We start from the raw sequence: 19,406 nt of genomic DNA on the forward strand, positions 1-19,406 counted from the left end.
TTGGCATGGAAACTACTTTTGTCCCTCCTGAGGGAAGATAGGGTCTCACTGATACTGAGATTATTTCAAGGATCAAGGAGAGCCTGATATCTAGAAACATTTTTTCACATGGAATCATCACATGCACAGATTATTTGGGTAAATTCTTCCTGAATGGTGATGTGGGGCTGTAGTACAAAAAGAATTGAATACAGTTAAAATTAAGTTTTTCAGGTCAGGGAAGACCCTAGCTTTGGTGGAGGAAGTCATACTTAGCTGAGGGTCCCCCACTAGGAGATTTGAGGCACATCTGAGACATGCTGCATTGGTTTTTGTTTTGCATGATCACTTTGCTTTGAACGTTTCAGATTTGTTTTAGCAAATACCCAGAAATTTTCAGTGGGTGTCAGTGTGTGGAGTCTCTTCCTGCCAATACACAGCCCACCTGAAAAATGCTGTCCCAATTAGCTAGAGAGGGCAGTATAATGTAGGGGCCAAAGTGACTTGTAAGCAGTATAGACTTACAAGTATAGTATAGCAGTATAGACAAGTCAATTAGAGAAGGGTAAGATTAGGACAAGCTCCCTGAAGGAGTGGGACTTTGTCTAAATCTTACAGAGAGTGATAGTTCTTGGAGAAGCAGAGTTGATGGGTGAGAGGCCATTCAGTTGGGGCCTCCCTGACTCTGGGAGTCAGGTATGGCTTAGCTGGAATTACAAGGCTGCAATCAAAGTGTTGGCCAAGGCTGTGGTCTCATCTGCAGGCTTGATTATGGAAGGATCTACTTTCATTGTTATTAACGTGTTTGCTGGCAGAACTAAGTTCCTTGCAGCTGTTGGATTGAGGGCTTTAGTCTCTTGCTGGCATTAACAAGAAGCTACCCTCAGTTCCTTGCCACACGGGCCTCTCCTACATGGCAGCTTGCTTCATCAAAATGTGCACGCTGAAGGCAAAAGAGAGTCCAGCTGGATGAGCCAGTTTGTCTAATAAAAACAGCCTGTTTGGGACTTCCCTGGTGGCACGGTGGTTAAGAATCCTTCTGCCAATAAAGGGGACATGGGTTCGATCCCTGATCCAGGAAGATCCCACTTGCCACAGGGCAACTAAGCCCGTGCACCACAACTACTGAAGCCCACGTGCCTAGATCCTGTGCTCCGCAACAAGAGAAGCCACGGCAATGAGAAGTCCGCGCATTGCAACAAAGAGTAGCCCCCGCTCGGCACAACTAGAGAAAGCCTGTGTACAGCAACGAAGGCCCAATGCAGCCAAAAATAAATAAACAAACAAACGGTCATATATATATAAAAAGCCTGTTCCCATGGACTGGCTCATGATAGTAACTGTGGACCCCTTCATGGTGTCTGCAAACTCCCCGAGGTCCCCATAAGTACTCCTCAGGCCATGGGCCCCCATAAGCTGAGCTTCTACAACATGGTCCTGCCCGCAAGTCATAGTTGCTTGGCCCTTTTTTTTTTGAAAATTTGGAAATGAGACTGAGAGATTCTAATTCAGTCTAGGCTAGTCTCTTGAATAGAGGAGATACAAATTCAGGAGCTGTACTGTGGCTATAATCTGGCATTCCTGTGGTCCAAGAAGGAGAGGAAACTGTTCTTCAGGGTTAATAAAAAATAATAGACAAAATCAGACATTCAGAAAGGAAAAAAGTGTCCAGAGACCAAAGAGTCTCATCATCTTCATTCCCCTTCCAAAATCCAGCTACATCTCTGTGATTTCCATGAAAACAACCCACAGCCTTACAATAAGTTTCACGCTTTTATTTGATCTAGTTCAAGTCAGTTTCTATTAGGACAGAGTTCTAGCTAAAACTGCAATTAATTCCTTTTTTTAACCTGAATCTTTTCACAAGGGATTTCAGGCAACCATGAATAAAGAAAGGATGGTCAGGTGAATAGAGGGTAGACAGACTGATTTCTTCCTAAGAGGGCAGTCCCCAATGGGCAAAGCAGCTAAACCACCCATCCTCTTCCCCTAATCCATCTCTTCACTTCAGAATATATCAGCTGACCACCTACTTGGATTTGAGGTCTGTTTTAAGTGCAGGGATACAGCAGTGACCTAAGATCTGCCCTCTTAAAACTGTTTGTGTACACACATACACACATATGCACACACACACGTGCACAGGCATACATAAACACACACGTGTGCTTCCACGTGTACACACACAGGCACAAGGTGGCAGTAATCCAGACCCAGATGATGTTGGAAAAAGGAGAGCCAAGTTCAAATCCAAGATATGACTCAAAAGAAGAAACTGAAGAAGTTGACCCACTGAATATATTGAATGAAGAAACACAGATGAAAAGATTATTTTCATGTCTTTGTCCAGGAGAATGGAGGTGCCACTAAAAAAAAAAAAAAAAAGGCGAAGAGAGCTGGCTGCCAGGAGGATAAAAAAAGAATGAATCATATAAACAAGGAATATTGTGCCTAAGTGAAGAGAACTGAACAGAAAAGCCTAATGATGTAGTTGACATGGACAAACTTCTGACTGTATGGCCAGGAAATAAGCAGCACTGCAAGATATTTTCTACTTTAAGACTCACACAGAAGGCTGGCAGTTTGAAAGCTTAGAGGCTAAGCATGGTGGAAAGTGTTGCTGATAAAATTTTGGTCATAAGCCACTAATGGTCCCAGGGATTCAAGCCCTTGTGGAATCATCATGGCATCAAAATGAATGACAATGGATCAAGTGAGGTTGCTCCAGCTTCTAAAAAATTCTCTTCAGCATTTGCTGAACAGAAAAGGTTTCTTGCCTCGACAGATCTTCACTGGAGTTGAAACCAGCCTATTTTGGTGAAGGATGCCTGACAGAATTTATTTCAGCAAGGACTTCATGGATAAGCCCATGTTGGAATAACCTGCTCTCATTGGTATATGTCAGGACTGAAAGCTTACATCTCTTTTACTCCTTCCATCTTTAAGACAAATGGGCTGAAGAAGCAGGCTCTTGGAATCTAATATGTTTATAAGAAGAGCCTCTGTATCTAGATTTATACTAGTATTGTCTGGTAGCTGGCTTTCAAAAATGGCCCCCAGTGGTTACCCTTGTGCAATCTCCTCCCCTTGAGTGTGGTCTGGACCTAGTTACTTGTTTTTTGTTTTTTTTTTAAAGGAAAGCCAACGTTGGGGGAAGATGTGGAATCTTTTTTTTTTTTTTAATTTATTTTTATTTTTGGCTGTGTTGGGTCTTCGTTTCTGTGCAAGGGCCTTCTCTAGTTGCGGCAAGTGGGGGCCACTCTTCATCGCGGTGCGCGGGCCTCTCACTATCGCGGCCTCTCTTGTGTGCACAGGCTCCAGACGCTCAGGCTCAGTAGTTGTGGCTCACGGGCTTGGTTGCTCCTTGGCATGTGGGATCTTCCCAGGCCATGGCTCGAACCTGTGTCCCCTGCATTGGCAGGAAGATTCTCAACCACTGCACCACCAGGGAAGCCCTAGTTACTTGTTGATAACAAAGAGATTATGGCAAAAGTGATGGGGTGTCACTTTAATGATTAGGTTACAAAAGACTGAGCCAGGCCATGAGAACAGGCTTTTTTTATTTTTTAATAAATTTGTTTGTTTATTTATTTATTTTTGGCTGCATTGGGTCTTCGTTGCTGTGTGCAGGCTTTCTCTAGTTGTGCCGACCAGGGGCTACTCTTCGTTGCAGTGCGCGGACTTCTCATTGCTGTGGCTTCTCTTGTTGTGGAGCACAGGCTCTAGGCATGCGGGCTTCAGTAGTTGTGGCGCACAGACTTAGTTGCCCTGTGGCATGTAGGATCTTCCTGGATCAGGGATCGAACCTGTGTCCCCTTCATTGGCAGATGGATTCTTAACCACTGTACCACCAGGGAAGTCCCGAAAAGACTGTTTTTATCAGCCAAACTCTACTGAGCTTTCCCCCTTAGAACCTTCTATCTGGACTCACTCCATTTTGGTCAAGGATTTCACAAGAGTATCCCCAAAAGGGAAAATGTTTGTAGGACTAATGAAATTCCAAGGATATGGGACTATATGGGAAAGTGTGGGAAAATTTACACATGAGCTTTGGCATTAATGGTAACTTTTTTTTTTTTTAAAGAAGATGTTGGGGGTAGGTGTTTATTAATTAATTAATTTATTTTTGCTGTGTTGCATCTTCTTTTCTGTGCGAGGGCTTTCTCTAGTTGTGGCAAGCGGGGGCCACTCTTCATCGCAGTGCACGGGCCTCTCACTATGGCGGCCTCTCTTGTTGCGGAGCACAGGCTCCAGATGCACAGGCTCAGTAGTTGTGGCTCACGGGCCTAGTCGCTCCTTGGCATGTGGGATCCTCCCAGACCAGGGCTCGAACCCGTGTCCCCTGCATTAGCAGGCAGGCTCTCAACCACTGTGCCACCAGGGAAGCCCGATGGTAACTTTAATTAAGGACACAGCTCTCCACATTTTAAATTATTCTCCCTCCAACTAGGGTTGACATACCTAGCTGTTTTGTGAGGTTATGTATGTCGTATGCAATATTTAGGACATACTTGTACAAAAGAGTATTCACTGTTTGAAATTATTATTTAACTGGATATCCACTATTTTATCTGGCAATCCTAATCCCAACACCCTTAATTATACTTGGAGAGGAAGGTTTGAGTAAATTGAAATTGATTAATCATATTTTTGAGCTTCTGGTGTTTTAGCATCTCTCAATAAATGAGTGTGTGGGGCTATTAAGTTATAAATCATTTATTACTGTGGGTGCATATTCCTGGAAGGCTGGGCTGGAGACAATGCAAAAAAAGGGTATATCCGTGGGGTAAATATTAGAACCTGGGCTAAACATTTTGGTGTTCCGTTGTCTACCCTAAAAACTAAACAAACCAACATTCAGAAACCCCACTCAGTTGTATCTGTATTTTTTACCATTAGATATTTATTCCTTTGGCTTAAAGTTTCCTGCCTGCATCCTGAAAAGATGAATATCTACTTAGAGAGAATAGCTACAAGTCTCATCAGGCATTTCATACCTTATCAGAGTCTTTCAATGAATAAGTAATATAGTTCCAGGTGCTTTCTCTTCCACCTACAACCAGTCAAAATTAATTACTCTCCCTTCTACATTCTTTTAGGTTCATTTATTCATTCTACAAAACTTGATTGAGTACCTACTATTTACTTACTATTTATTGAGTATCAGGTATTTTGCTAGACACTGGGTAGAGAGTGATGCCCAAGACATCCCTGCCCTCACCTATCAGAGTTCTCAGCACTGTACATGAGTACCTATAGGCCAGGGGCTCCTCAAAGTGGGGACCATGATTTACTCACCTCTGCAAACTTGGCTTCTAGCATAGCATCATGCAGTGGTCAGATTGATGGTTGGTGCTTGAAGAGTTCAAGAGGGAGAAGTTCCAGAAAGTGAGGCTAAATGGGCTGAAGATACTGAGGCCCCATTCATGATTTGCTGATAGGCTGACCCTTTCTAGAGGGTTGGCTGCCAGTCAATCTCTAATCTCCGTGCATAGTCCCTCTGAATGTTCCAGGGTGACGTGGGATTTTCTTGCTCACAGGTGTACTGGTGCTGGGCACAACAATGCGGGGAGGGGCATGGAAATGAAGGTAAGTCTCCAGGGAGGAAAAGCCATTACATTTAATGCAAGGCTTGGACTACTCTTTCCCCTAGCCCAGCAGCTGTCTCAGAAATTGGCAACTCAGACCTGGCTTGGAGTGGCATTTTGCCAAGTATTACATTTGATATACTATAGGAAAACGCAGTTCACTTTTTCTGAAGGTGTTCATGGCTGCTCTGATTTCTGGGGAGAGTTCTCTACACTCATGACAGTTTGAGTCCTTCCCTCTGACTGCTCCCTCCTCCATCAAAGCGTTATAAACTTCCAGAGCTAGAGGGAACCTTGGACATCAGAAAGGCGACCCCTTTTATTTAGCTGATCAGGGTGAAGTTACCTGCCTGAGGCTGCTGAGGCAATTAATCTTTTGATTCCCAGTCTACTACTTCATCGTCTCCATAGATGATTTATAAATTTTAAAATTATTTTTTGCGAAAGAGTCTTTTTTTCAAATCAATCATCTGAGGGATACGTATATATATGTGCATATACATACACACATACACATACACATGCGTGCACACACATACAGATAAGGATGGAGTGACTGATTAAAGTAAGGGTAATGGCCAGCTCTACCATTCTGATTTTCCTTTAGTCTCCTTTGGAGCACATCCAAAGACCATGGGGTGTTGCGGAGGGGGGCCCACTTGGATAAACACTACACTATCCGACATTGCATTCTAACTCTGACCCTGAAAGTTCTTTTTCCACAAGAAATCTAATAGATTTCTGGCCATAGTCATTCTAGAATGTGAGAGTATGCTAGGCTCGCTTCGTTTTGTCTCTGAAGCAACTCAGAAATCTGGTGCGGGGGAGAAATTACAGACAGCCAGGAAGATGCCTAATATGGTTTGGGAACCAAGAGGATGATGGGAAAAACTGTCATCCCCCAGCCTAGTTGAAGGATGAAGATAACTTGATCAATGTCTCTGCACCCACCCACTGCTTTCCAGCAGGAACACAATCTAGTTTCCTTCCTCCGTGTTTCGTGTTTTTACAATCAGATTTATGGTAGATAGAATCATCAAGTGCATTTTAACATACCAAGATTTCCCCCCAAAGGTAAATACCAAATAAAACTATTTCTACCACTTGTTAGTGATTAGGAAGATGGAGGAAGACACAAGACACCTGCAATGATAAAAGCTTTGAGAGCATCTTTCCCGTGAGTGAGTACAGGACACAGAACTATGTTATTGGATGATTACATCTCTGGACAGACTCCTTTATCATTCATAGACTGAGGCAGAAATCTCTTCTTGGCAATTCCCTAGTTCCTGTCTAACCTAACAAAGATGGTGTCTCCCCTTGACTTCAGACATTCAAGTTTTTAGTCTTTTCAAAAGCAAATTGCTAATAGATGATTATCAGTATAACAGAATCGGAGACAGGGAGTAAGATGCTCTTCAGAGACATTATGTATACCCTCCCAGGCTCCAAGCTTTTGCTATCAAGCTAACAGATGGGCCCATCTTGCTTTTCAATCTTCCCCTGGGTTGGTATCTGAAGGATTTTTCTGATTATAAAAGATATTTACACCTTTAAAGGGAACATCCTTTTAGCTAAAATGCAAAGACCACTGGGGCATAAGCGTAGCAAAGCTCTTCAGTCCGAGATAAAGAGCTATCAGTGCCATCCAAGGCTTTTTTTTTTTTTTTTCCATCCAAGGCATTTTTGCATTTAGATTTTCTTTTTGTCCCTGAGGTTATTCTCAGATGATGGCAAGAATTTTCAGGCAATTGCTTTTAAAAATAAAAACAATTTTAATTTAATTCACCTTTTAAATACACACACCCTCAACCCTAAAGCAAGAGGGGTTGCATAGCACCAGAGATTACCTACCCTCTCATTCCTGCCCAAGATCTATGCTCTACAGTGTCCTTGTATCTGGATTTAAGGGCAGTTTTCTGCTAACATATGATACTTATTTGCAGTTCTAACCTCATGACCAAACAAAGCAAAGCTATTTCTGCAAATGTTCCTGGAATTACAGGTGAGTTTTAAATTTTATTTTCTGAATGACAAAAAAGAGAATATTTTACTGCAACCAAAGAAGCTCTAGTAGCAGCAAATTCTACTCTAGCATCATTAGGACTTGTGAGCAATGAATAATTCAATAGTCACATCCTGAAGATCAGTTCATTCAATTGCAAGTGTTTGGTAGCTGTGTTCCTTGTCCTTGCTATAACCCTGCAACCTTTGTCCGTCTCCTTGACTCGTGCTGGGAGGCTCAGTTCTGCTCAACCCACTGTGGGCTGTCCACACACACCTTTAGGACTTGGCATTTCTGCTGGAACAGATCACTAGTATGGGTAGGACCTCTGGATGTACCGAGTTGCTCAGGGAGGACCTTGTGATCTCTTGTCCATATGTTCTGGCTAAGCAGCTACACTCTCTGAGAGTTGCTAAGGTCTGTTACCTTCCTTATGTGACCACGGACATGACTGGCCACGCTCTGACCCTCCACAAACTTCTGCGCTGGCGGCAGCCTGTCTCCAAACTCCTTATATTGTGGCAGAAGAAAGTCCGGTGCTTAGTGCAGCCTTCTGTGGCTGAGTTTCATTTTCCCTACATCCTTTCTGAAGTGGCTGCCTTTTCTCCATCCTCATTTTCATCATGCACCCAGTGGTTGGGTGTGGGAAGTCTTTGCTGCTTGTGCAGAAATAAAGGTTAAATAGTAGGCTTGGGAATGCTTCCCTTAGAGAGGCCTGCTGACAAGGTTGACCCTTGGCTGGTGCCTGAGAACTTGGATTTGGGGAGGTTCCCATCATTCCCTAACTGATTCTCTCACTGTGCCTAAACTGTTTGTACAAATGATGTAGTTTATGCTGCACACTTGTGTAGGGGAGCAAAACTTGCCACACCAAAATATCTCTTTGGCATTCAGATTATTTCGAGCTGAAAACAAACAAGGCCCAAAAGACTCAGGAAGAAACTGACCTTCCCCCTAACTGCCTAAAAGAATTTAGATAGAAGCTGTATTCTGCGGAAGAGGCCCATCTGCAAAGAATGTGGGCTAAATGTGCTGGGGGAAACTCAGCAGGGCCTACAGATCAGAGCCCACTCTGTGTCCCATTGTCTCTGCATGACTCAGCAAATATTTATTTACCAAACATTTGTTTTCCATCACGGTGTGAATTGCCTTCCTCTCCCTTTGAAGTCCCAAACCACTACCCCCCAACAACCTCTTTTGTGTTTAGCTGAAAACGGTAGTTAAGGTGAGGGCTCTGGCCATGTTGGTGAGTTACTCAGCTTTTCTGGGTCTCTATCATGTACACATATTATGAAACTTTTGTTTGATTTTCTCCTGTTAATCTGTTTCATATCTAATTTAACTCTTAGACCAGCCAGAAGAACCTAGAAGGAGAGAGGACAATTTCTTCCTCCCCTACACTTGTTTTCCTTCTGGGAGTCTAGAATTTTGGTATGTGGTGGCAGAGGATACCAACATGAGCAGTCACCAATAAAACCCTTGGGTGCTAAGTCTCTAAAGAGCTTCCCTGGAAGCCAACACTTCATACTTGTTGTCACAATTGGATCCAGAGGAATTGAGCACATCCTGTGTGACGCCCCTGGGAGGGCACTCGCGGAAGCTTGCTCCTAGTTTCCTCTGGAATTCACCCCACAGGCTTTTTCCCTTCACTCATGTTGCTTTGTTTCTTATAATAAATTTCACTGTAATAAATTCTAGCTGTGAGTACAACTATATGCTGAATCCTATGAGTCATTCTAGTGAATGATCAAAACCTGGGGGTGGTCTCGGGGATCCCACCTCCCTGACATACTGCTCCTCAGCTTGGGGCTCTAGACTCTCCAGCTGGGCATCCACCCAGGGCCTGCAGTTTTTCTAACAGTTGTAGAAGTACGAGGTCTCACTGTGGCCAGTGTGGCAACAGCATCGCCCTCACTACACTTCTTTTTTTTATTGAGGTGTGATTTACATTAGTGAGATGTTCAGATCCCCTTGTTTACCTTTTGTGATGAATTTCTGCAAAACCCACCAGCTCCTCCTGGGCAGGAGTTGATGATGCCAGTGTTCTAAAGTGAAATCCTGTGGTTGTAGCTGGAGCTGCAGTTTGTAGCTGGAGCTGTAGTGTGAGTACATTTGCAGTCGGTTGGATGAGAGCCCTGGTGATGGTTCATTTTACGTGTCAATTTGACTGGGCCTTGGGCTGCCCAGATATTTGGTTAGACATTCTGGGTGTATCCTTGAGGGTGTTTGAGGGTATTTCTGGGTGAGATCAGCATTTGAATTGGTAGACTGAGTAAAGCAGATTGGCCTCCCTGATGTGGGTGGGCTTCATCCTATCAGTTGAGGGTCTGAATGGAACAAAAGGCTCCCCCTGACTGCTTGACTGCCTTGAGCCAGGACATCAGTCTTATCTCACCTTTAGACGTGAACTGAAACACCGGCTCTTCCTGCTTCCTGAGCCTGCTCCTCTTTGGACCGGAATTGACGCCAATGGCTTTCCTGGGTCTGCAGTATACCCACTCACTCTGCGGATCTTGGGGCTTTTCAATCTCTACAATCATGTGAAGAAATTCCTTGCAATAAGTCTCATCTATCTATCTGTCTTCTATTAGTTATTTTCTCTGGAGAACCCTAATATGGTCCCCAAGCTAAAGCTTCTTGCACCAGGTGTTGAGAGGAACAAGCCTGCAGGAGGTGTGATCACTGTCTTTGCAAGGTTCAGAGGGAATCTGTCCACAGAAGCATGAGGGCCTCCAAAGTTAAATCTGTTCATGACTCCAAATTCTCACCCACAGCTGTTGTTCCCACTCCAGACCCCAGAATACAGATCAATTTCTTACAAGTAAGCTGAGCGTTTTTTCTTTTCTTTTTTTTTACTCTGCCTCTATCTTCTTCCTTAAAGCTTGTTTCTCTTCTATTTTATTTCCTCTCTTTGGATTCATATCTATATTTATGAGTTTCAGCTTGGCTGCCGTTCCCAAGTGTCTTTATGCCCAAGATTGTGATTCCTGGTTCTTACTATTTCCCATTATTACTTTCCTCTTCTTTCAACAAGAACCCATAGCCCCTTTGCTGTAGCTGTGGTCCACCCTTATTTATTTTCCACAACTGTTGGCACAAAGCTCCAGTTATCTTTGGCACAGACACATTAGGAGACAATTTGCGCATGAGTGTGGTACAATGTGCAATGTGTTCTAAAGAAAAACACTGGAAGTGGGAAATTTACACAGTGATATGGAAATAGGGGTCCAGTTCACACGTTATACCACCCTCTGGGAAAGCTCATGCCTGCCTTTCTCTGCTTCTCCCTTAATCTTGTTGGGGAGGAAGAAATTTTCTCTACCCTTCTATGTTCTTCTGGCTGGTCTAAGAGTCAAACTGACATGAGACAGATTAACAGAAGAAAATCAAACAAAAGTTTAATAACATGTCTATATGGGAGAGACCCAGGAAAACTGAACAAGTCTCGCAAAGGGCCGAAGACCTTACCTTAAATACGATCTTCAGCGAAAGACTGAAGAGGATGTTGGGGGTAGTGGTTTGGGACTTCATAGGGGAGGAAGGCAGTTTACATAAAGATGGGAAAGCAAACGTTTGGTATACAAATGTTTGCTGGGCCGCGCAGAGGCAGTGGGACACAGAGAGGAATTTTAACAGAGTTTGCTAGGTTCCTCCCTGTCTACACACCTAGTTCATGCTATAATTATCTGTGGTGATGGCTCCCTTCCTGGAATAGGGCCTCTATCTACAGTCTTTTAGGCAGTTGGGGGAAGGTCACAGATTCTTTCTGAGTCTTTTGGGCCTTGATTGTTTTCAGCTTGAAGTAATCCACATGCCAAAGATATATTTTGGGGTGGCAGGTTTTGCTCCCATACAGTATTCTCCCTATGTTTTCCCTTCCAGACCTTTGGTTACACTTTATTACCCTTGTTCTCAAACTACAGGGTGATCTGGGTTTTTAACAAGACCCTGGGTGATTGTGAAGTGCCTGGTATGAGGGCCACGCTATCTGATCTCCCTGCCTCCCCGTCTTTTTATAATCAAATCTAGCCAGTGGACTTGGCATGAGAAAGCAGGGAAGGGTCATGGTAGCATCTAAACCTTGAATTGTGGGAAATCAGGGCAGTTTCTCTGGGTTTCTTTTGGTTTTGAGAATCAGGTGAATAATGATGATAGTATTCCTGGGGGTTTAGATGGATTCATTCATGCATTTCAACTGTTACCTACTGAGAACCAGGACTGAAGCAAAGAATTAGAAGGCCTTGTCTCTGAGACGATGACTGGGTTAGAGAGAAAGGCAATGTGAACCCTAATGTAATCCCACTCCAGGACATGAGGCATGAAACAAACAGACACCAAAAGGAGTTAAGCAACATATAAAGGCTCTCTGTTAACATGACTAGAAGAGAAAACATATGAAGCTCATAAAAAATGAAATAGGAATCCCAGGAAGAGAACATTATGAACTGCCTTGTAGCAAGAGAGTAAGGATTGAGAGAAGCCGGTGTTTTCAAGGCTGCTGATCTGAGGTGGAATTTATCATTTATTTATTTATTTATTTAAGAGAGAGGTATCACACTGTCTCTGGCATAAAAATGAATGAGTCACAAATGTCATGTACACAGGGCATATTGTGGCTACCCTCTGTGGCATTTGCTTTGTCAAGAATTCCACTACTGAAAATCCTTGGCATAAAAAATTGTATTACTTTGTGAAGACTTTAAACAGTTGGCTCAAGAAAAAAAAAGAATGTAGCCAAGAGAAAGTTTTTATTACAACAATGACTCTTGATGCTTCCTGGAATGATCAAGAGAGAGAAGAGAAAGGGACTTCAAGGGTCCACTATTCAACTTTCCAGGCCCGAGTTTGCAAAGCTTTCACGCCATAGTGATCTCGCCATCAGAAGTAGGAGATGAGCCACAAATTCAATCCACAGCTTTTCTGGCATGTGAACCATAAGCCAGAAATGTGAGATGCAAATTTTCAATTTTCTGGTAGACACATTAAAGAAAGGAAAAGGAAAGGAGCAGGAGAAATTAATTAAAAATGTGTTTTATCTGACCCAAATATATAAAAAATATTATAATTTCAATATACAATCCAAGTAAAAATTCTTAATGAGATAGTTTTTTTTTTTCTTTTTAACTCAGGTTTTGAACTCCTGTGTAGCTTTCTATACTTACAGCACATCTCAATTCAGACTTGCAACATTTCAATAGCCACATGTGGCTGGTGGTTAATGTGTTAGCACAATTCTACAGCCTATTTGCTCCTTCTTAGTTTCTTTGGTGCACAATGCGATGCTGCCACGATTCACTATTCAATCAACCATGGTCCCAATTTGTATGGTAAATGGAGATGTGACATATACATTTCTGCTTTTTGTATGAATATAGAACTCCCTATTTAAATAGTTGAACATGACCATCAATGGTATTGCTAGAATATTTTAATGTTGTTCCAATACATAATTTAGAACAAGAGTAGTACAAATGCAAACACCTTTCAACAAATATTTAACCATTATCTGTTAGTACCCCCTATGCACCAACATTGTTCCAGGAACCAGGTATGGAGCAACGAAAAAAACAGGCATAGCCACTGCCCACATGGAGACCATGTTCTTGATAGGGGGAGGTAGGGAATAAGTAAACAAACAAACATATTGTGTGTCACATGACAAGTGCTCAGAGAAAAATAGAGCAAGTCACATAAATGAGACTTTTAAATTTAAATTTTCACATTATCCAGTAGTGATCCAAAGTCTTTCCTCTTTTTCCTCTGAGAACCTTATAGAGAGATACTTATTCCCACTTTTCATTTCTTTACTTCAGTGACCAACTACCCCTCACCCCCAAATCTAGAGCTCATAGAATTAAAGATACTGTGTTTTTTCTTTCTGCTACAGCCATTCACATGTCCAGAGAATTATCCAGCTGGCTTTCTGAAGTTCAAGGAAAAATGCTTGATTTCAGTCATATTCTCTGCTCATTGGTGAAAACAGGAAATAAAAATGAATTATGAGGGCATTAGTTTGCATGAAGCCACCGACATTCTATATCTAAATCATGAAAATTGTTTGCTGTTACCAATTTTTTCCTTTCCGAGGTAACTTTTCTCCTATTACTACTTTTTTTAAAATTTTAATTTTAATTATTTATTGAAGTATAGTTGATGTACAATATTGTATAAGTTACAGGTGTACAATATAGTGATTCACATTTTTTAAAGATTATCCTCCATTTACAGTTATTGTAAAATGTTGGTTATATCCCTTGTGTTACATAATATATCCTTGTAACTTATTTTTTTAAAAACAGTTTTATTGGAGTATAGTTGATTTACAATGTTGTGTTAGTTTCAGGTGTACAGCAAAGTGAATTAGTTATACATATACATACATCCACTCTTTTTTTTTTTAAGATTCTTTTCCCATGTAGACCATTACAGAATACTGAGTTGAGTTCCCTGTACTATACAGCAGGTTATTATTAGTTATCTAGTTTATATATAGTAGTGTGTATATGTCAGTCCCAATCTCCCATTTTATCCTTCCCCCACCCTTATCCCATGGTAACCATAAGTTTGTTTTCTACATGAATCTACTTCTGTTTTGTAAATAAGTTCATTTGTACCCCCCCTTTTTTTTAAGATTCCACGTATAAGTGATATCTTATGATATTTGTCTTTCTGTGTCTGACTTACTTCACTCAGTATGATAATCTCTAGGTCCATCCACATTGCTGCAAATGGCATTATTTTGTTCTTTTTTATTGCTGAGTAATACTTTGTTGTATATATGTACCACATCTTCTTTATCCATTCCTCTGTTGATGGACATTTAGGTTGCTTCCATGACCTGGCTATTGTGAATTGTGCTGCAGTGAACATTGGGGTGAATATATCTTTTTGAATGTATAATATTGATTCAATTTGTTAAGCTTTTGTTAATTGACTGAAACACAACTCAAGCTATCTATTTTTAAGGGGCATTTATTGGCTTTCACAACTGTCAAGTCTAGAGTACAAGGCTTCAGGCATACCTTGATCCAGGTGCTCAAATGAGATCACTGGGAATTCATGTTTCTCTACCTCTCAGCCCTGATTTTTACTGTTATTGCTTCACCCAGGCAGGGACTTTCCATGTGATGGTGATATAGTTTACAGCCTACCAGCTTAGCAACCCATGTGAAAATACCTTTTACCCAATGGATTCAGTAAGGATTTCAGGTGGCTCTCAGTGTTTGAATTATATGCCTAACCATGGGGGATTCAGTGTTATGATTGGTCTATTTTGGATCACATGTTCACCTCCAGAGCTGTGATAGAATTAATCCTATAATTAACACATGATCTGAAAATGGAGGAGAGATACTCTTATCAGAAGAAAGCAGAATGGTAGCCGGGAGGGAAAAAAGTGTTTATTCCATGGACTAGCTATGACAGGTAGCATGATGTGCTCCTAGCCAAAGGACCGAGGTCTGGGTACTCTGTATTCTGTAAATTACTAAGGGACTACCTTGTTTTCTTAAATGTCAGTGTCCTCACTTGTGGAATGGGATAATATCCCTTACTCTATTTAATTTACATGGTTGTGGGGAGAATAACTTTTGTTCAAAGATGCATAAGAGATTTGCATATGTTAAAGTACAGTACAATTATTTTATAATCCACAGTCACTGATTCCTTTATCAACCAATTGCAATTCAAGGGACTAGAGAAAATGCTTCTTGTTCAAACACTTTGAGTTATAGAAATTATAGTGATAGAGGAACTAATTTTTAAAACATTTAAAATAGAATTTAGTAGAGTTTTAAACACGGGATATAAAGTAGCTCCAGTACAGTAAGAAACAGAAGGAAATTGAAGGAAGATTTTTCCAGAATCTTCCTCCAACTTCTCCCCCTTAATTTCCCTTTCTGTTTAGGAGCAGTTATTTGCCTGTCCTCTCCTTTGGGTTCAGTGTTGCTTAATTCCTGCCTTGGAAGGAAGTACATAAGTAGATAACCCCACAGGAGAAACAGATGCTGTTAGTATCTAGCTTGGTTGGTGGTATCCTACATCTTTCACATTAGTCTGGGTCTTCTAAGAAGCAGAAACCAAGATGGGATTAAATGTCCAAGGATTTCATTAGGGGAAAGAACTGGGAGAAAAAAATGGGGAGGGAGGCAAGAGAGTCTGGGAGAACTGTCAGACTGGGGCACAAATCTGATTCCTAATGCAGAAGAGAGGGAAGGGAGGCTTACTGGAAGCATCATAGACTGATGGGTACTCAGAGGTGAGCTCAGCAAGGCTATCTCCAGGAGTGGGTGGCCATAGTATTCCTGCCACACACAATTGTTGGTTGGGAGCAGTGGTGGAGAAATTTGGTGGATTTCATTAGCAGGGGCCCTCGATGAATTATGTTCCCTATAGTTGAAGATGTGTGAGGTACATTTGCATGACAAACACATCTTTTGTTCATTTTTTCCCACTTGTTTTTCAGTAGGTTTATATTGTGTACCTAATACGGTCAGGCACCATGATGGATACAGGAGATATAGTAATAAATGTGACCGAAAAGGTCCCTGACTGTGTGAAGCTTACATTCTAGTGGTCTAATGATCAACTTTCCATTGGACTCTTCTGGGTTTTATGTTTGTCTCTCATAACCATATAAATTACCTATTCTCACCTCTGTGTACTCCTTACATATATTCTCTCTGGCTTCATTGCTAAACCCAGTTTCAGATAGTCTGGTCTTAGGGATCAGACTATAACTAGGGAGATCACAAGTTTGGCTATTCCCAAGGATTAAGGTCCAGAGTTAGGCCAGAGGAGGATCAAAGCCCTCCATCCATCTGTAGGCCCTGCCTAGAAAGTCCTTGTTAGCAGGGTTATCTCAGTACATTTGGAAAGAATTGAAATGTCTTACCCTAGCATAAAAAGTCCTATTTTGATTATGCCTCTTCTTTTCTCCCTGATCTTGTTTCCCTCCCTCATCAAGCTGCAGCTACACAGGCTTTGTTTCTGTTCTTTGAACATACCAACCACATTCTTCCCCAGGGTGTTTTATCTGCATGGAACTGCTCTTAGTTTGTCTGACAGATTCTTATATCCAGACCCCATCTCAAATATTACTTTCTCAGAGAGGCCCTTCCTGACTCTCCAATCTAAAGTAGCCACTTTTTCATCTACCATGTCAACTTATTCTAATTCTCTGCATAGCCTTTATCAGAATTGGGTATGTATTTTTCCTTTCTGTGTCTTCATGTCTTTGTCTACAACTAGAATGTAAGTTCCATTAAGGCAGAACTATTATTTATCTTGCTGACCACAGTGCTTCTAATCTAGAGCCTAGAACAATTCTATTACAGAAGAAAACCAATAATTCCTTATTGGATGAGTGCAGGGAAATGGGTAGATGAGAGTTTAACAGGTTCAGGACCATGGAAAGCTCCTACCAAGTGTTACCTTACCAAACTTTCCTGAAAAGGATCGAATTCTTGACTGTCATCAGAGGTCAGAGACCATCTGAGAAGCTGAGACCTTTAGGTACCCTGATTGCATGAGATGGTTCAGACATAGCAGCTGTCAGATTTTTTTTTTTTCCCCATTCTTGAGTCTGTCTCGTTAGTTTTTGTTTGCAGTATCAAGTCTGGCTAGTCTCCCATATGTATACGTATAGCTGATTCACTTTGTTATATAGCAGAAATGAACACACCATTGTAAAGTAATTATACTCTAATAAAGAGGTTAAAAAAAAAAAACACTGATCCACCAGAGGGTAGACAGCAGAAGCAAGAAGAATTACAATCCTGCAGCCTGTGGAACAAAAACCACAGTCAAAGAAAGATAGACAAGTTGAAAAGGCAGAGGGCTATGTACCAGATGAAGGAACAAGATAAAACCCCAGAAAAACAACTAAATGAAGTGGAGATAGGCAAGCTTCCAGAAAAAGAATTCAGAATAATGATAGTGAAGATGATCCAGGACCTCAGAAAAAGAATGGAGGCAAAGATTGAGAAGATGCAAGAAAAGTTTAGCAAAGACCTAGAAGAATTAAACACCTAGAAGAATTAAAGAACAAACAAACAGAGATGAACAATACAATAACAGAAATGAAAAATACATTAGAAGGAATCAATACCAGAATAACTGAGGCAGAAGAACGGATAAGTGACCTGGAAGACAGAATGGAAGAATTCACTGCTGCAGAACAGAATAAAGAAAAAAGAATGAAAAGAAATGAAGATAGCCTAAGAGACCTCTGGGATAATATTAAACATAACAACATTCGCACTATAGGGATCCAAGAAGGAGAAGACAGAGAGAAAGGACCCGAGAAAATATTTGAAGAAATTATAGTTGAAAACTTCCCTAACATGGGAAAGGAAATAGCCACCCAAGTCCAGGAAACACAGAGAGTCCTAGACAGGATAAACCCAAGGAGAAACATGCTGGGACACATAGTAATCAAATTGACAAAAATTAAAGACAAAGAAAAATTATGGAAAGCAACAAGGGAAAAATGACAAATAACATACAAGGAACTCCCATAAGGTTAACAGCTGATTTCTCAGCAGAAACTCTACAAGCCAGAAGGGAGTGGCATGATATACTTAAAGTGATGAAAGGGAAGAACCTAGAAACAAGATTACTCTACCCGGCAAAGATCTCATTCAGATTTGATGGAGAAATCAAAAGCTTTACAGACAAGCAAAAGCTAAGAGAATTCAGCACCAAACCAGCTCTGCAACAAATGCTAAAGGAACTTCTCTAAGTGGGAAACACAAGAGAAGAAAAGGACCTACAAAAACAAACCCAAAACAATTAAGGAAATGGAAATAGGGACATACATATCGATAATTACCTTAAATGTGAATGGATTAAATGCTCCAACCAAAAGACACAGGCTCACTGAATGGATACAAAAACAAGACCGATCTATATGCTGTCTACAAGAGACCCATTTCAGACCTAGGGACACATACAGACTGAGAGTGAGGGGATGGAAAAAGATATTCCATGCAAATGGAAATCAAAAGAAAGCTGGAGTAGCAATTCTCTTATCGGATAAAATAGACTTTAAAATAAAGAATGTTACAAGAGACAAGGAAGGACACTACATAATGATCAAGGGGTCAATCCAAGAAGAAGATATAACAATTATAAATATATATGCACCCAACATAGGAACACCTCAATACATAAGGCAGCTGCTAACAGCTATAAAATAGGAAATCGACAGTAACACAACAATAGTAGGGGACTTTGACACCTCACTTACACCAATGGACAGATCATCAAATGGAAAATTAATAAGGAAGCACAAGCTTTAAATGACGCAATAGACCAGATAGATTTAATTGATATTTGTAGGACATTCCATCCAAACACAGCAGATTACACTTTCTTCTCAAGTGCACATGGCACATTCTCCAGGATAGATTACATCTTGGGTCACAAATGAAGCCTCCATAAATTTAAGAAAATTGAAATCATATCAAGCATCTTTTCTGATCACAACACTATGAGATTAGAAATCAATTACAGGGAAAAAAACATAAAAAACACAAACATATGTAGGCTAAACAATATGTTACTAAATAACCAAGAGATCACTGGAGAAATCAAAGACGAAATCAAAAAATATATAGAGACAAATTACAACGAAAACACAACAGTCCAAAACCTATGGGATGCAGCAAAAGCAGTTCTAAGAGGGAAGTTTATAGCAATAGTAGCCTACCTGAAGAAACAAGAAACATCTCAAATAAAAAATCTAACCTTACACCTAAAGGAACTAGAGAAAGAAGAACAAACAAAACCCAAAGTTAGCAGAAGGAAAGAAATCATAAAGATCAGAGCAGAAA

The sequence above is a fragment of the Orcinus orca genome, chromosome 3 (assembly GCF_937001465.1).
Source record: "Orcinus orca chromosome 3, mOrcOrc1.1, whole genome shotgun sequence".
Lineage (NCBI taxonomy): Eukaryota > Metazoa > Chordata > Mammalia > Artiodactyla > Delphinidae > Orcinus > Orcinus orca.